Below are 16,277 nucleotides of genomic sequence, written 5' to 3'. Positions count from 1 at the left end.
GATACCCTGCGGTTATTTCCTAATCAATGGTCTCTCGGGAAAGGAACGTGCAAATATAGTGAAGTTATGTCTTACCAAGTTGCACTACACAGGAGTGCATGTCACATCCATCACTTGTGATGGCCTCCGATGCAATTTCACTATGTTTAAAGATTTGGGTGCCAAACTTGAGGACGAATCGGCAATGTGCACATCATTCCCCTACCCTGTGACCAGTGGAAAGGTGTACTGTCTTCTGGATGCATGCCACATGGTTAAGTTGGTCAGAAACGCTCTGGCTTCACTTCAGTGCCTGAAAGACGCCTAGGGAGGATCGGTGCAATGGCACTATATCCGCCAGCTGCACGACGTGCAAGAGAAAGAAGGCCTCCATGCTGCTACAAAACTTCGTGCTGCTCACATTGAGTGGCATAGGCAGAAAATGAAGGTGAACCTCGCTGTTCAAACTTTGAGCTCCAGTGTTGCTGACGCCCTAGATTTCTGTCGGGAAGATTTAAAACTCCCGCAATTCAAACACTCCGAAGCAACAGTGAAGTTTATTCGCTTGTTTGACAGGCTTTTTGACTACCTAAATTCACGCAACCCTATTGCCAAGAATTTCAAGGCCCCACTCCGACCTGCCAACAAGGGAACATGAATGAGTTTTTTTGAAGAAGTAAACAGCTACATAAAGGGGCTCACTGATGTAATAGGCACGCCTGTCTTCAAGACACCAAGAAAAACTCAATTTCTTGGCTTCCTTATTACGATTGAGAGTGTAAAATGCCTGGCATCCACTCTCCTCTTGAGTGAAGCTCCTCTGTTGCGCTACCTGCTGACTTACAAGCTTTCCCAGGATCACATTGAACTCTTCTTTGCTGCTGTGCGAGCCAGAGGGGGATGGAACAATAATTCCACAGTGGCACAATTTGTATCTGCATACAAGCGACTCGTCACCCGCAACCAAATCAAAGGCGGTGCAGGCAATTGCACATCTCTTGATGAGACACGCATCCTGTACGTGTCCAGCCACATTTGTGCTGATGAGCTAGACATGGCGACAGCAAAATTGAATGGCACCGAAGACCTCATGCAACACGCTGACTTTCCAAGTGAAAGTGAACTTGATGCGGAAGTTGGAAAGCTCCCTGTATTGTCTCCCTACTTAGGAAATGTTGTACGATACATTGCTGGATTTGTGTGCCGTATGGTAGAGCGCAAGATCCCATGCACCCTATGCCACTCAGCTACTATTGCAGAGGCATGTTCTTCAGCGCTTTTGAACAGGAAGAACCGCCGAGGCCTTGCCAAGCCATCATCATCCACCTCGTATATCTGCGAGATGACCGAGAAGGTCATTCGTCTCCAGGAAAAAGTTAATGGCGGTAGCCTTTCAAAGAGACAAAATGTGGATAGCGCCTTGACAGCCAAGGTCATGGGTGAGCTCTCGGCAACTCGGCTCGGCCGGCTGTATCCAGAACTGCACGAGCACATGTTTGAGTCAGCTGCTGACTCAAATCATTTTGTGCGTCTGGTTAAATGTGTCATTGGATGCTACATCAAGATTAGAATGCATCACGCTGCAAAGCAAGCAACAGCAAAGATCAACGGCCCAAACATCCGCAAGCGCTTGACGAATTTGGTACTTTTCAACCACCAATACGGTAATGTAATATGTGATGTGAGAAAACTGCCAATTTTCGATTGAAATAAACCATGTTTTATTTGTGTACTTATTTAGTTCCTAGTCAAGGCCTCAAGCACATGTAAGTTAAGTGCGTTGACGTTTTCTTCTAGTTGTTTTTCAAGACCTGAATGATGACTGGTAAAGAGATGACCATATGTAGATAGTTGTTGGTCCCTAGAAAACCATAACATACGTTCATAGGCTGCAGCCATTACCCATCAGGTTTTGGAGCTCGTTACAGGTTACCATTTCCAAGGTGGATCCAACAGCACAGCATATTGTAGCTAAGGGCTGCAGAAAGTGTTTGACCACCTGCTCTGCAACGCATATTAAAATCTTGATACGGCACTGTGGCAGGTTGGTTTAAGTTATGAAACCTCCAAAAGAGCTAACAGTGCACATAGAGGTTGGGAAGTTGAACAACACACAAATGATTTGAGGGAGGAGCCTCAGTCTGCTATCCAACATTTCAACAGACTTCTCTGGAAGACCCCTCCACCCTTCAAGGAAAGGTAAATACTGCATGTGTGCTGTGTACTCTGAAAACAGCAATAATGCCCGGCTGTGCTAGCTCAAGCGTAGGTCTCTTGTCCCTTTTTGAAATGCCATTTAGTACTAAGTTACCGCCTAGAAACAAGCATCAGAGCGAGTTTGAGGTTATTTTTATCTTAAACGCGCTGCAAAAGCGATGAATTTTCGTTTACAATCGGCCAACTAGTTCCGACTTAAAGTAAATTCTGTTGAACTGGTTGCCTTGATCAGCCGCTTAGCGACAGGACCACCCATATTTCGTTCCATACTGTTTCAGCAGCGCGAACACGGTTAGGGAAAAAAGGCGGACAGGACAGAGCGCTGACATACGATTTCATACGATAGAATAACACGATCTGGCGGGCTAGTTGGTGGGAATCCATACGATTTCAGCAGCGCGAACACGGTTAGGAAAAAAGACAGAAGGCGGACAGGACAGAGCGCTGAACTATCAACACGATTTCAGCAGCGCGAGCACGGTTAGGAAAAAGGACAGAAGGCGGACAGGACGGTCCAACCACTGGGTCCAACAAGCCCGCCAGATCGTGTTATATTTCGTTCGAGCTGCTGCTACTATTTCTAGGGAGCACTGCTACGATATACAAGCAGAAAACGTTATATTTTACGCCTTTAAACATTCACTACGTGTTCTTCCAATAGCCAATTTGAACTGTGCAGTTCTAATTGCAACAAAGCGCAAGCAAAAATGCCAACTCCGCCGTTGAAAACCACAGCAGACGCCGACTTCCGGGACAAGCACGCACACTTTCGGTCACTTCCGGTTGCCGTGTGAGCGCGCGGCCCCGAAAGCGGCGATGCGCCATCCAGAACCCCCTAGTGGAGATCAGTGGTGGGTTCATGGCGGGTGGCATATATAGGGTACAGAAAGTCCAAAGGTGCGGGAATAAGTGGCGGCGTAAGTCCGAGGAGGTGGTGGCCATCGGTTGCGGCAGTGACGGGCGACGTGGCCGATGCGACAGCAGTGGAAGCAGATCGGCCTGTCATCAGGCCTGGTACGCCATTCGGACGGTTTGTGGCGAGATGTGGCAGAAAAGGACTGCCGAGGACGAGGAGGGCCGCTAGATATCTGGGGAACGCTGGGTCGAGGCGTGGAACACACGATGTTCAGACCCATGTTTCCAAATTCCTGTCTGACGACGGCCTGAATCATCGAAATGGTGGTTGCTGGCGGATAGGGAGGCGTCGTGGAGAAGGCTGGCGAACAGGCGGCCTCGAGTTCGCGGCGAATAATACGGGTGACGTCGTCACAGGTGGTGGTCTGACGCGGTCGACCCTCACATGTCGACGTAGCAGCAGTGTTGGGTAGCAGCAGTGTTGGGTAGCCGCGCAATGTGGTGTGAGATACAGCGGCTCTTAGCCTGTTCAAGGCGACGGCATTCTTTTATAATGGCGTCGATAGTCGAGACGTTGCCTATATATCAGCAACAATCAACCTTATATCATCAGCAATAATATATATATATATATATATATATATATATATATATATATATATATATATCATCAACCTTCGGTTTGCAGATGACATTATCTTGGTCAGCCACCCCAGAGATGCATGGCAACAAATTATCGGGGACCTTAACCGAGAAAGTGTAAGAGCAGAGTTGATGCATAATATGCAGATGACAAAAGTAATATTCAGTTGCCTAGCAAGGAAACAAGAATTTGTGATCCCCAGTCATCCTCTAGAGTCTGTGCAGGCATAGGTTTACCTAGGTCAATTACTCACAGATGACCCAGATCATGAGAAGGAACTTTATAGAAGAATAAAAATGGGGATAACCAATATTCTAGTTGACAATAAGAGAAGAAGTGGTACTGGGAAGGCCACGTAATGCGTAGGACAGGTAACCTGTGGACCATTAGAGTTACAAAATGGGTGTCAGAAACGCAGTCGAGGACGGCAGAAAATTAGGTGAGGTGATGAAATTAGAAAATTTGCAGGCGCAAGTTGGAATCAGCTAGCGCAAGACAGGGTAATTGGAGCTCGCTGGGAGAGGCTTTCGTCCTGCAGTGGACATGAAAATAGGCTGTTGATGAAGATGATACACACGTACACGCACTTCTAATATCTTCCATCCCTTCAATACCTCTACCACGTGACCTTCTTCCACACTTCACACATAAGCTTTTTTACACTTTGACACTTGATGCTAACGCATAAAAAAATGCAGAGAGAAAGAAACTACCCTCGCACTCAAGTGATCATTTCTCTAAAGCCAACTACTCTGTAAAACAATTATGAACCCTCGGTTTGTCAACCGTGCTTAGCAATCCACATGTGATTTTGAGAAAAACCGTTCCCTAGTCTTTGAGAACTCCGGGACTACCTGAAAAAAGTTGCAGTATCACCCGAAAGGCGAAGCCTTGATAACAATAGCAAATTATTAGACAACTGCACAAAGCAAGGTTCGTAGATTTGTCGGCTGTGTAAATTGCAGCAAACATTCGCTTACTAATTAAATTACCAATGATGGTGTCACGCACGCACGGGCACACATGAACAGATCTCACTCGATGACTGCGAACACTCGCTGTCTCGACGCTGGCGTGATTATCCTGCGCACTACCTCCCTCTTCAACGCGGGTAGGTGCGCGAGAACACGGTGAACTCAAAGCAATAATTCGCCTCGACTGGCGTAACTTTGGCACCAACCGCAGACTACCTCCAAGATAGCGCGCGCGCGCGCGGCCACATCATGCAAAGAGGTACAATGAGGAGACGCGCGCTGACCTGTCCCCTTCCCCGCTCCCTGAACCCTCTAGGGCCCGAGAGAGAGAGTGTGTTTGGAGCGACAATCCTTCTCGGCGCACCCTTGCACTTAAATCATACGGCGCGCAACCACGATCTCATCGCACTTGGACTTTATTGGGGGCGAGCTCTACCACTGGAAAAGCTGGCGCCACCGTCGGCGTGACGTGGCATGAGGGATCATGTGGACACAGCGGCTGCGTTGGCTGCTTCGGAAGCGCTCAAGCGAGCTGAAAGCGAAAATTTAATGTCCCACCTGCGCTGCGTTTCTGATTAAGTGGTGAGGCTTTCCCGCCTTGGGTGTCTGCTTGACAACATTTGAAAGCACTATAATAGGTAGTGGCTGCCTTTGGAAGCGTGCAGCATGGTAGGCTACTGTTCGGTGCCGCTGTGCCGGACGTACGCAACCGAGCCCGGTGTCAGCCTTATTCACACGTAGCCGCAGGACAAGAAGCTGCGTGAAGCTTGGCTCGCGAAGCTTAGAACCGGCAAACAGCCATCGGCTACAACTCGGGTATGCAGCAAGCACAGGCGCGAGGAAGATTTCTGCTACGGCGCCGGGACTGCCATGTTCTGTGAGTAGCACAAAACGCGCAGTGAGACGCTCGCCCGCGCTAGCTGCCAGGCTAATGTCGTAACAGTTTGGTCTATGAACTTTTTGATGCTAGATGCTGGTAAGTTCAGTGGAATGGAAAGGCAGTGGTAAGAAGCACATTAAAAGAAGCATGGCATATATGGTCATGTTTGTGTTATGAATTAACGCACTGGATTGCGATACAGAAGCAGCGGGAAATGGCACGCTGCAGAATACCGGTAAACATCCAGTGCGACGCAACTTGAGAAATAATATTGAAACGTCCAAGAATTTAGAAAAAAGAAAATAAAGATTGAATCGTGGCGACGGCACATCACAGTCGCCATAGACATCGAAGTCTCTCAAATCAAATCAAATCAAATAAAATCAACTTTATTCATTACAAACAAAGAAACGGTTACATTTTTGTTTTACAGACGAGGGTCCCAAAGTCGAAGACTGTAACCGGGACCCTCGTTGAGTAATTATAAGAAAAAAAAAATTACATAGGTGGCAGGACAGAAATAACGGTGTTATTTTTCAACAGCTCTAATAGCGTCCACTGAACAATGGTCGCTCGTGTACTGTCAAATGCTCATATTCTGCGACCTAAAGCTCGCGGCACGATGCGACAACGTGCTCGCAGTGAAAGCGAAACATTGTGCACGGACATGCATGCAGACGCCCAGACGGTCGCTGCGATGGTGTGCGATCGCTGCATTGTGGCTTCATTCTGTTATGCTCAATTTGGTTATGCAGACAGCCCACTATCAGAACATATTTTATAGTCTGCTCTCAGCGTTTGCCTACCTTTCACGCAAGAAGCCGGTTCGGGAGACTCCATAGCGGCGATCGCGCGCAGTGGCGCTCTCAGTACGTATTCGGTAAAGAGATAGCGTCTGTAAACGATGTTGTGCTTTCTGTTTGCCCAAGATTATTATTTCGACAGTAAGAAACTTCCCCCGTTTTGAGCGTATACACAGAAATGTCCAGGAGGGCTGCCGCGCAGTGTTTTTACTGAGCGCCGTAAGCCAAACCTATGAGGAGAGCGCCGCGTGATCCCTCATAGTACGCAAGGGAGGCGCTTCCGACAGATGGCGACTCCGTAACTCCTCGCCCCCAATACCGAACCTCACAGCGACGTCGACAAGAGTGTCGATATCATGGTTATCACGATAATAACTGTAGTGATTAGGGTGCATGCCATTAGAGGCCACCACGCGCCACGGCAGAGTGGACACGTGTGCTCGGTCGGCAGCCAGAAAGGACGCGCCCGGTGTTATACGAGAAAGACACACGTTTGTGACGAAGTTTGCACTCACCGCTGCACTGTTCTTGCTGAAATTTTGCAGAACGATTGCATCTTGGCGTTGACTTCGTTTAGTATAACACTTGGCCGGATTAGTCGCCTGTTTTTTAAGACAAATATGAGAAACTGTTTTCGTCTATGGGAAAAATGTCGTCTGAAAAGCCGGCCTTAGCGCAGACTTGTCTCGCCACCTGCCGTCGTCTGCACAAGGCAGCGTTTCAGGGAGATCTGCCGGGTGTATGCTCCTGGAACCATAGTGAGAAACTCTATGCCTGGAACAGGCTACTACCCTCCCTGAAACGCTACTTTCTGCAGATGACGACAGGTGGCGACAAAATTTATGCTTGCGCTCGCATCACCATAAGCGCAGGCAAATTTCCACTTTTTTCTTAGAAACAAGGCAATCAACTGCACGAAGCGCTATACTAAACGAAGTCGACGCCAAAATGCGACCGTTCTGCAAAATTTGAGCAAGAACAGTGCAGCGGTGAGCGCAAAATCTTTTTTTGAACACGCGTAGAACTGGTGAGGCTACACATTGCTGAATAATGGACATGTCCTCTGGTAGTATAGAGATCTCCTATATAAAAAGCAATACGGGGTAGGCAGTGGCGTAGCCAGAAATTTTGTTCGGGGGGGCTACGCCACTGGCCCAATATATATATATATATATATATATATATATATATATATATATATATATATATATATATATATATATATATATATATATATATATATATATATATATATATGTGTGTGTGTGTGTGTGTGTGTGTGTGTGTGTAGCTGCACGTTGCAGCTCAGCCTCCTCCTTAAGAGGAAGCTTTAGCTCGGGTGCTCCTATTTAAGTACGTGTAGAAGGGGAATTCGTTTTTCCCTGCAACCACTTCACCAAATTTGAGGAGGTTTGTGGCATTTAAAAGAAAAAGTTTAATTCTAGTGACTACTGGCTTCGAATTTTTCATTTAGGAGGTCAATTATTTATTAAAAATTGGTCAAAATTGAAAATTTCCAGGAAACGAAACTATCAAGTTTAAAGCTCCGTGACTAAACAAAGAAAAATGATATCACAATTCTGTGAATTGCATCTAATAGTACATCTACAGCGGACAAAATAAATATGTTACACAGGAATCTCAAAAAAATTTAGTATTGTGGAAATACGGCTTTTGCAGAACCCTTGTACACAACGTAACCAATTAACGTAAGATACAAATTGACCCAGCAAACTTGTCCGCTTTGACTGTTATAATAAATGCCGTTTACAGAACCACAATATCTGTTCTTCATGCATAGCTATTAGTTTGTAAACGCCATGTTTCTATTTTTTCAAACTTTTGAATTTTCCAAAATATTTTAAACAAAATTCAGGCCCTAAATCGAAGTTCTGTTTCCAACAGACACTAGGATTTAACTTTCTCTCTCAAATGCAACCAATTTCAATAAAAGCGATTAGCAGGATTATCTCAGAAAAGCGTTTCTGTGTTTTACAAGTATTTGAATAGGCCGCGTCGGATTGGGCCCGAGCTAAAGCTTCCTCTTAAACAATTTATCGAGGGATCAAATACATGAATAATAACTGCATTGTCATTGCCAAAGATGCTGCAAACGAATTCTTGAAAGCTACGCTCTGTAAATACAAGTAAAATATGTATTTTTTTCATAAAATATTATACTCGTATGTGCCGAAAATTGTGCCCAACAAAACTGACGTCAATGCTTCCATGTTTTTTGTCTATTTATTAAGTAAAGAAAATATAACACAAACTTTAGAACTATATCAGTTCGAAACCAGGAAAGCAGTGCATGCCGCTTATATGAAAAATTAAAAGGCAATGAACTGAACAAGTTGACGACAAATATTTTAATAAAACTTTGTCATTCAAGAACCGTGCTTACATTCTTGTATATATGCAATGGCCAGTGAAAAATCTCAATGACGCTGTCGTTTGTTCCATTGTATTACGCAGGAGTAGCTGTCCCTTGTCGTGTATCGTGAGTAATTGCACCGAAGTTATAGTCGCGACAGAGAGCACGTATAAAAAGCAGGTGTTCTGCAAGATATATGAGGGCAAGTCAAATGAATGAGCCAACAACGGGGTACTTTATTTAAAAGTAGTCTTCATGAGAATTTAGACATTTGTAATATTGACTAACGAGTTGCATGATTCCCGTCTTATAAAACTCCTTGGGTTGCTGCTTCAAGAAGTCTGTATCTGGTTCCCTTGAGCTGTTTTTTCGGTTGCCCCAAAATGTAGAAGTCGCAAGGTGACAGGTCTGACAGGTTGGCCCGGTCTTGGAATGTCTTTGCAACGTCCTTTGAACCGTTTGCTCCAACGATTCACAGTGGTCAATGAAATGCAGTGTTCAACGTACACGGCAGTCATATGGTGATTAATTTCTGTTTTGGAAACACCTTCAGCTGTCAAAAACTTCGCGACACCGAGTTGTTCAACTTTTGAAGTGTCCATTATGTGACGCAACCATATTCAACCCAGTGTATGAGAGCATTAAAGAACATTTATCTTCACACCTGCGTGTCACTTTTGTAAATGAGACATGCCGTTCTCCTACGCGTATGCCTCGCAGATAATGAACCGAACCATTATTGCGCGGTTAGGGTAGGCTCACTTTCATTTGACTCGGCCTCGTACATTAGAAATGCAAAGGTACAATGGGATATGCAAATGCGAAAATACGGCTTGATAAAGGACAAAAAAGTGTTACTGAAAAAAGTTCACTGCATGTATACACAAAACCTCGCAACAAGATATTTAAGTATACGTATAAGTCTCCAATGAGTCTATGTATGTAACTGTATAAGTTAACTGTATATAATGCGTCTAATAACTGTATAACTGTAATAACTGTATAATGCGTATATAATACTGTAATAAAGAAGTAACTGTATATAATGCGTCAAACAAGGCAAATAAACATGTTGCACAATCATAGATTCACAGAATCCTAGATTCCGCCCCCATTCCATCCACTCCGCCGATGTATTGCCCGCGACGGAAGGCGGCGCGCTTGCTCCCCGCTTTTCTCCTTTGCGCACACAAGACTGAGCCACCATCGTCGGCTCACCCATTCCACCTCCCCTCCTTCGCTTTCACTCGCACATACAGCATGTAGCGCGTGGTCACAATGTTATCACCCTTGGACTTTATACGAAACATGAGGGCGATGGCAGGAATGCGCCTGGAGTGTCCATATAATTGCTTTCGCAATAATATGATAAACTTATCCGGCAACTGAAGCGTCCCGTCGCCCATTACTTTCCGCAAAAGAAGTATCAAAATCGAACTTTCACCCTGCGACAATTCGCTGCGCCGCAACAATGTATTTTTTTTTTCTGTGAGGCGGAGGCACCGAAAGGAAAAAGAAACGCATAGGAAAGTATCTTGGCCAGAATCTAATGCCTACTTCGGGCACCTAATGGGGCTACGGAAGGAATACCGAAGATAACATGAGACGTTTGGTCAACTGAGAACCATACGCATACTGCTCAGTATCCTACAGCGGCGAAAGAAGACTTTCCGGAAAGGTTCCGCTCAAGGAATGCGGTGCAATCCTTCGAGTCCCCACAGTGATGGCGGCGAGCGACCATTGTTTTTTTTTTCTCGTCTGCTAGCCAGAAAGCGTCCAAAACTCTGTCCGGTGAAAATCCACTCGGCCAGAGCAAACCGAAAGCGCACCGAAGTGTACCGCACGGTGGTCGGGGCCATACGAGAAAAACGTATGCGCTCTGGTTGGCTCTGGCAGCCCGCGGTTAGGTTAGCGAGAACAAAAAAAAAATTGAAGAGGCTCAATGTGTCCTCGCGAATAAAAGTCAAAGTAGAAAAAATAAATGAGAACGTATTTACTTTGGCTGGCTTTAGTGTCTTGACATGGATGTTCTGGCGTAGGTTAAAAAAAATGTTTATATTTTTTATGTGACATGACGGCACAAATGAACCACCCCAACGCTTCGTCTCATTGAACCTCGCTGCCTGCTTTGTCAACTCGTCTGCTAGTGTGTTGATTTGGCTTGTCTCGTTGTATGTTCCGATGTAAGACTTTAGCAAAGTCAATAGACATTTGGCGTCAAATGTTTATAACAACATTAAACCCACAAAGTTCCGCAATTGAAAATCTAAAGCACAACTTTGGAAATGTCAATGCAGCTTTCACATCAAGAGCTTATGAGATTTATACCCATAAAGTTTCGCAATTGATATCCATGCGCTCCATAGATTCCGTGGCCTCAGTGAGATGCCGCGGTGAGCCCGCTCACCATCAAAGCGCCCTTGAAACTTGGTGCTCGGATGGGACTGCTTGGCGTTATGTGACTCCCGGTGTATGGGCGCTGCCACGAAATCCAGCCCGAGTTTGCAATCTTCGCGGTTAAATGTCTTTTCGAGCGTCAAAAAGACATTCTAGACAAAATCCAGAGTGATTTCCGGCACCGGAGGTCACTTTGGTCGGCGGTGCATGAACAGCACGAAAAAATTTCGGGGGGGGGGGGGGGGCTGAAGCCCCATAAGCCCCCCCCCCCTGGCTACGCCCCTGGGGGTAGGATTCCTAATGCCTAAGGACATAGATGGCAACATTGACGAATTCTACAGCATTAATGAGAGGGTAGCTTTAGTCGTAATCAAACTTAATAAGAGGTATAGGTTAAAGGTAGTACAAGCCTACGCTCCGACATCCAGCCACGACGATGAGGAAGTAGATCAGTTTCATGAAGATGTTGAATTAGCAATCAGAAAAGTGCAAACTCAGTATTGGCGGCGAGCTCCACCACTGGAAAAGCTGACGCCACCGTCGGCGTGACGTGGCATGAGGAATCACGTGGACACAGAGGCGGCGTCGGCTGCTTCGGAAGCGCCTAAGCGAGCTGAAAACGAAAGTTTCAAGTCCCACCTGCACCGCAATTCTGATTAAGTAGTGAGGCTTTACCGTCTTGGGTGTCAACATCCGAAACTACTATAATAGGTAGTGGCTGCCTTTGGAGGCGTGCAGCATGGTAGGCTACTGCTCGGTGCCGCAGTGCCGGACGTACGCAACGGAGCCCGGTGTCAGCTTTATTCACACGTAGCCGCAGGGCAAGGAGCTGCGTGAAGCTTGGCTGGCGAAACTTAGAACCGGCCGTCAGCCATCGGCCACAACTCGGGTATGCAGCAAGCACAGCCGCGAGGTAGATTTCTGCTACGGCGCCGGGATTGCGCGATGTTCGGTGAGTAGCAGAAAACACTCAAGGCACGTTCACACCGAAGGCGGAGCGGACAAGTGGCCAAGCGGATCCGGCCAAGCGGCCGCGGATTTTCCGCTTTGCGGAAAATACACGGCGGACCGATTTTTTCCGCGCAGACAAGTTGGCCGCTTTGGCCGCAGCCAATCAGAACTCGACACGGCGGAAGCGCTGGTGAACGTATGTAAACGAATGTCTTTCTCTGGGCTTTTCGCTTCTGTTCTTGAATAGCGTCAAAACGGCAAGTTGGGCCAGTTGGTTGGGATTTATAGTAAAGTTTGTTAAAGCGCAACACAAAACAAGGACAAAAGAAGGTATAACACGACGACATGGCGCCGTGTCGTCGCTTTATACCTTCTTTTGTCCTTGTCTTGTGTTGAGCTGTAACAAATGTTGAAAAGCGATTATATAAGTGGTGAGTAAAATGCCAACGATCTCGTCTTCTCCGTCTGAGCTCATCATTTTGCAGAAGTAGATAGCGGACGGAAGCGCGCCAACCCACGACGAAAAAAAATATCGAAAGTGCGCGTACAAACCCAAAGCGCCGCGAGATGACACCACGTTCCTGAAATTGCTAATGATATTGCGAGATGCCCCGCCTTCCCGGCGGCGCGGACAGCCAGACAACGCGGCTGGTCTGAACAGGCGCGGGCGCTCGCAGCATGGCCCCTTTGAAAATCCGCTTGTCCGCTTACACGCTCCGCTTTCGGTACTGAGACGCTCGCCCGCGCCCGCTGTCCGGCTAATGTCAGAACGGTTTAGTCTATGAACTTCTTGATGCTAGATACTGGCAAGTTCACTGGAACGGAAAGGGAGCGGTAAGACGCACATTAAAGAAAGGCGTGGCATATGGTCATGTTTGTGTTATGAATTAATGCACTGGATTACAAAAATGAAGCAGAGGGAATTTGCACAGTGAGAAGACCGATAAACATACAGTGCGACGCAACTTGAGAAATAATATTGAAATGTCCAAGAATTTAGAAGACAAATATAGATTGAATCGTCGCGACACCGCATCACAGTCGCCTTAGGCGTCGAAGTCTCTATAACGAAATTACTTTTGGACAGCTATGATAGCGTCCACGCAACAATGGTTGTTAGTGTACTGTCAAATGCTCATATGCTGCGGCCTAAAGCTCACGGCACGCACACACCCACACGGTGCGAAAACACGCTCACAGCGAAAGCAAAACATTGTGCGCGGACATGCATGCAGACGCGCAGTCGGTGGCTGCGAAACCGTGCGATCGCCGCATTGAGGCTTCATTCTGCTATGCCCCATTTGTTTATACAGACAGCCTACAATAAGAACATATTTCACATAGTTTACTTTCAGCGTTTGCCTACCTTTCAACCAAGAAGCCGGTTCCGGAGACTCCTTCGCGGCGACCGCGCGTAGTGGCGTTCGCTGTACGTGTTCGGTAAAGAGATAGCGTCTGTAAACGATTCTGTGCTTTAAGTTTGCCCGAGATTATTATATCGACAGTCAAAAACTTCCCTCCTTTTGAGAGTACCTACATAAATCTCCAGGAGGTCTGCCGCGTGGTGTTTTTATTGAGCGCCGTAAGCGAAAATTATGAAGAGCGCGCCGCGTGATCCCGCGTAGCAAAGGAGGCGCTTCCGACACATGGCGACTCGAGTCTCTGGAAAAAAAATTCAGAGTACCGCAAAGGTCGGGATTTTGACTGGCAACATTGAGCGGCCACCGCCATATTGGCGGCGAGGAGTTACGGAGTCGCCCTCTATAGGAAGCGCCTCGCTGGCGTAGTATGAGGGATCACGTGGCGCGCTCCTCATAGGTTTTGCTGTCAGCGCTCACTGAAAACACCACGCGTGAGCTCTCCCGGACATTTCTGTGAGTACTTTCGAAACGAGAGAAGTTTCTTACTGTCCAAATAATAATCTTGGGCAAACTGAAAACACACAATCGTTTACAGCCGCTATCTCTTTACTGAATACGTACAGTGAACGCCACTGCGCGCGGTCGCCGCGATGGAGCCTCCCGAACCGGCTTCTTGCGTGAAAGGTAGGTAAACGCTGAGAGCAAACTATGTGAAATATGTTCTTATAGTGTTTGTATAACTAAATGGAGCGTAATAGAATGAAGCCTCAATGCAGCGATCGCGCAGATTCGCAGCGACCGACTGCGCGTCTGCATGCTTGTCCGCGCACTGTTTCGCTTTCTGCGCGCGCGCGTTTTCGCACCGTGCCATGAGCTTAAGGCCGCAGAATATGAGCATTTGACAGTATACAAGCAACCATTGTTGCGTGGGCGCTATCAGAGCTGTTCAAAAATAATTTCATTGCAGAGACTTCGACGCCTACGGGACTGTGATGTGCCGTCGCGACGATTCAATCTTTTTTTCTTCTAAATTCTTTGACCTTTCAATACTATTTCTCTAGTTGCGTCTCACTGTATGTTTATCGGCGTTCTCAGCGTGCAATTTCCCGCTGCTCCTTTTTTTGTAATCCAGTGCATTAATTCATAACACAAACATGACCATATGCCATGCTTTCTTTAAATGTGCTTCTTACCGCTGCCTTTCCACTCCACTGAACTTGCCAGTATCTATAGTATCGACAAGTTCATAGACTAAACCGTCATGACATTAGTCGGGCAGCGGACTCGGGCGAGCGTCTCAGTGCGCGTTTCCAGAACATCGCAGGCCCGGCGCCGTAGCAGAAATCTTCCTTGCGTCTGTGCTTGCTGGATACCCGAGTTGTAGCCGATGACTGTTTGCCGGTTTTATGTTTCGCGAGCCAAGCTTCACACAGCTTCTTGTCCTGCGGCTACGTGCGAATAAGGCTGACACCGGCCTCCGTTACGTGCGTCCGGCTCTGCGGCACCGAGCAGTAGCCTACCATGTCGCGCGCCTTCAAAGGCAGCCACTACCTATTGTAGTGCTTTCAAGCGTTGTAGAGGAGACACTCGAAGCGTGAAAATTTCGCCACTAAATGAAAACCGCAGCGTACGAGGGAATTTAAGCTCGTTTTCAGCTCGCTTCGGCGCGCCCGAAGCAGACGACGCGGCCGCTATGCCCACGTGATCCCTCCTAGCACGTCACGCCGACGGTGGCGCCAGCTTTTCCAGTGGTGGAGCTCGAGGCCAATACCTTCCAAACGGACTGCGTCGCGGGAAGGCCGCCGTGTTGGAAGAGCTTGATATTCGGTGACACATCGGGTTGAGTGTTTACTGAAGTACAAATACTTTGTGCCCGGAGATAATCGTTGCTAAGAACGAAAATAAAATGTTATTTTGTGCGAAGTAATGCAGCCAGTGGTTGTTTTGCACGCTGATCGTGTTTACTGCTGGAACTGTGCTACGACTGTGGACAGCAGCTTAGCGCTGCTATCGGGAGCTTATGCACGCGTTTTTTTTTTTTCCTTCCGCGGAGCAAGCTACGAAGGAAACATTTCGTCACTTCGAGCCGGAATGAGTCAAGCTTATGCTTTTGGGCATGAACATCGTGGACCGCCGTCGGCTTCTATTGAATGTTTCTAAGCAGGACGAAACTAACACCTGACAGTGTCACAGGCACGTACGTTCATTGTATAATTTCGCAAGCTAAATCGGATACATTTAATTTAGTTTGTAAACGGATACCGCACGTTCTCGATTCTGCCGGGCGACTTCGTCGGCCGTATACGCACGACACACTGCGACTGCCGTGTGCGCACTGGTGTTCCGTGATCCGTGTTCCGCCGTGATCGTAAGACGATCTGTGCCCAGCAGGCGTAAAAACCAACTTGGATGACCATTTTGAGCACTAAATCTTGTGGAAGGCCAATATGAGGCATTTGCGTGATTACAGCAACGTATATGTACTTCTCTACACTGATAATGAGCGAGAGTGTGCTACATTGCGATTTATGAACGCCGCTGTCTAGTGCGTGCATCAGCGGCTACTCTTCTCAACTTATTTATGACTGTTTTCTTAGACTGCCAAGATTTGATGCCTGTGTAAATAAATAAAAAAGCAGGAACACCCGTTGGTGACGCAACACCTTTTTTCTAAGTTACATAGGCGATGTATAACATTCTTGTGCTTTTAGAGCGGTTTATATAACATGCATAGTGAGGGTGAAACTAAAGCTACTGGGTGTTCTGTTGTTTTGTATTTCTTGTTATGCATCAAACACAACGTTATTTGGGTATGCGCCGTAGCATTTCAACATGGAACATAA

This window comes from Dermacentor albipictus, chromosome 1 (assembly GCF_038994185.2).
Source record: "Dermacentor albipictus isolate Rhodes 1998 colony chromosome 1, USDA_Dalb.pri_finalv2, whole genome shotgun sequence".
NCBI classification, from domain to species: domain Eukaryota; kingdom Metazoa; phylum Arthropoda; class Arachnida; order Ixodida; family Ixodidae; genus Dermacentor; species Dermacentor albipictus.
Note: the sequence above shows the minus strand (reverse complement) of the source record.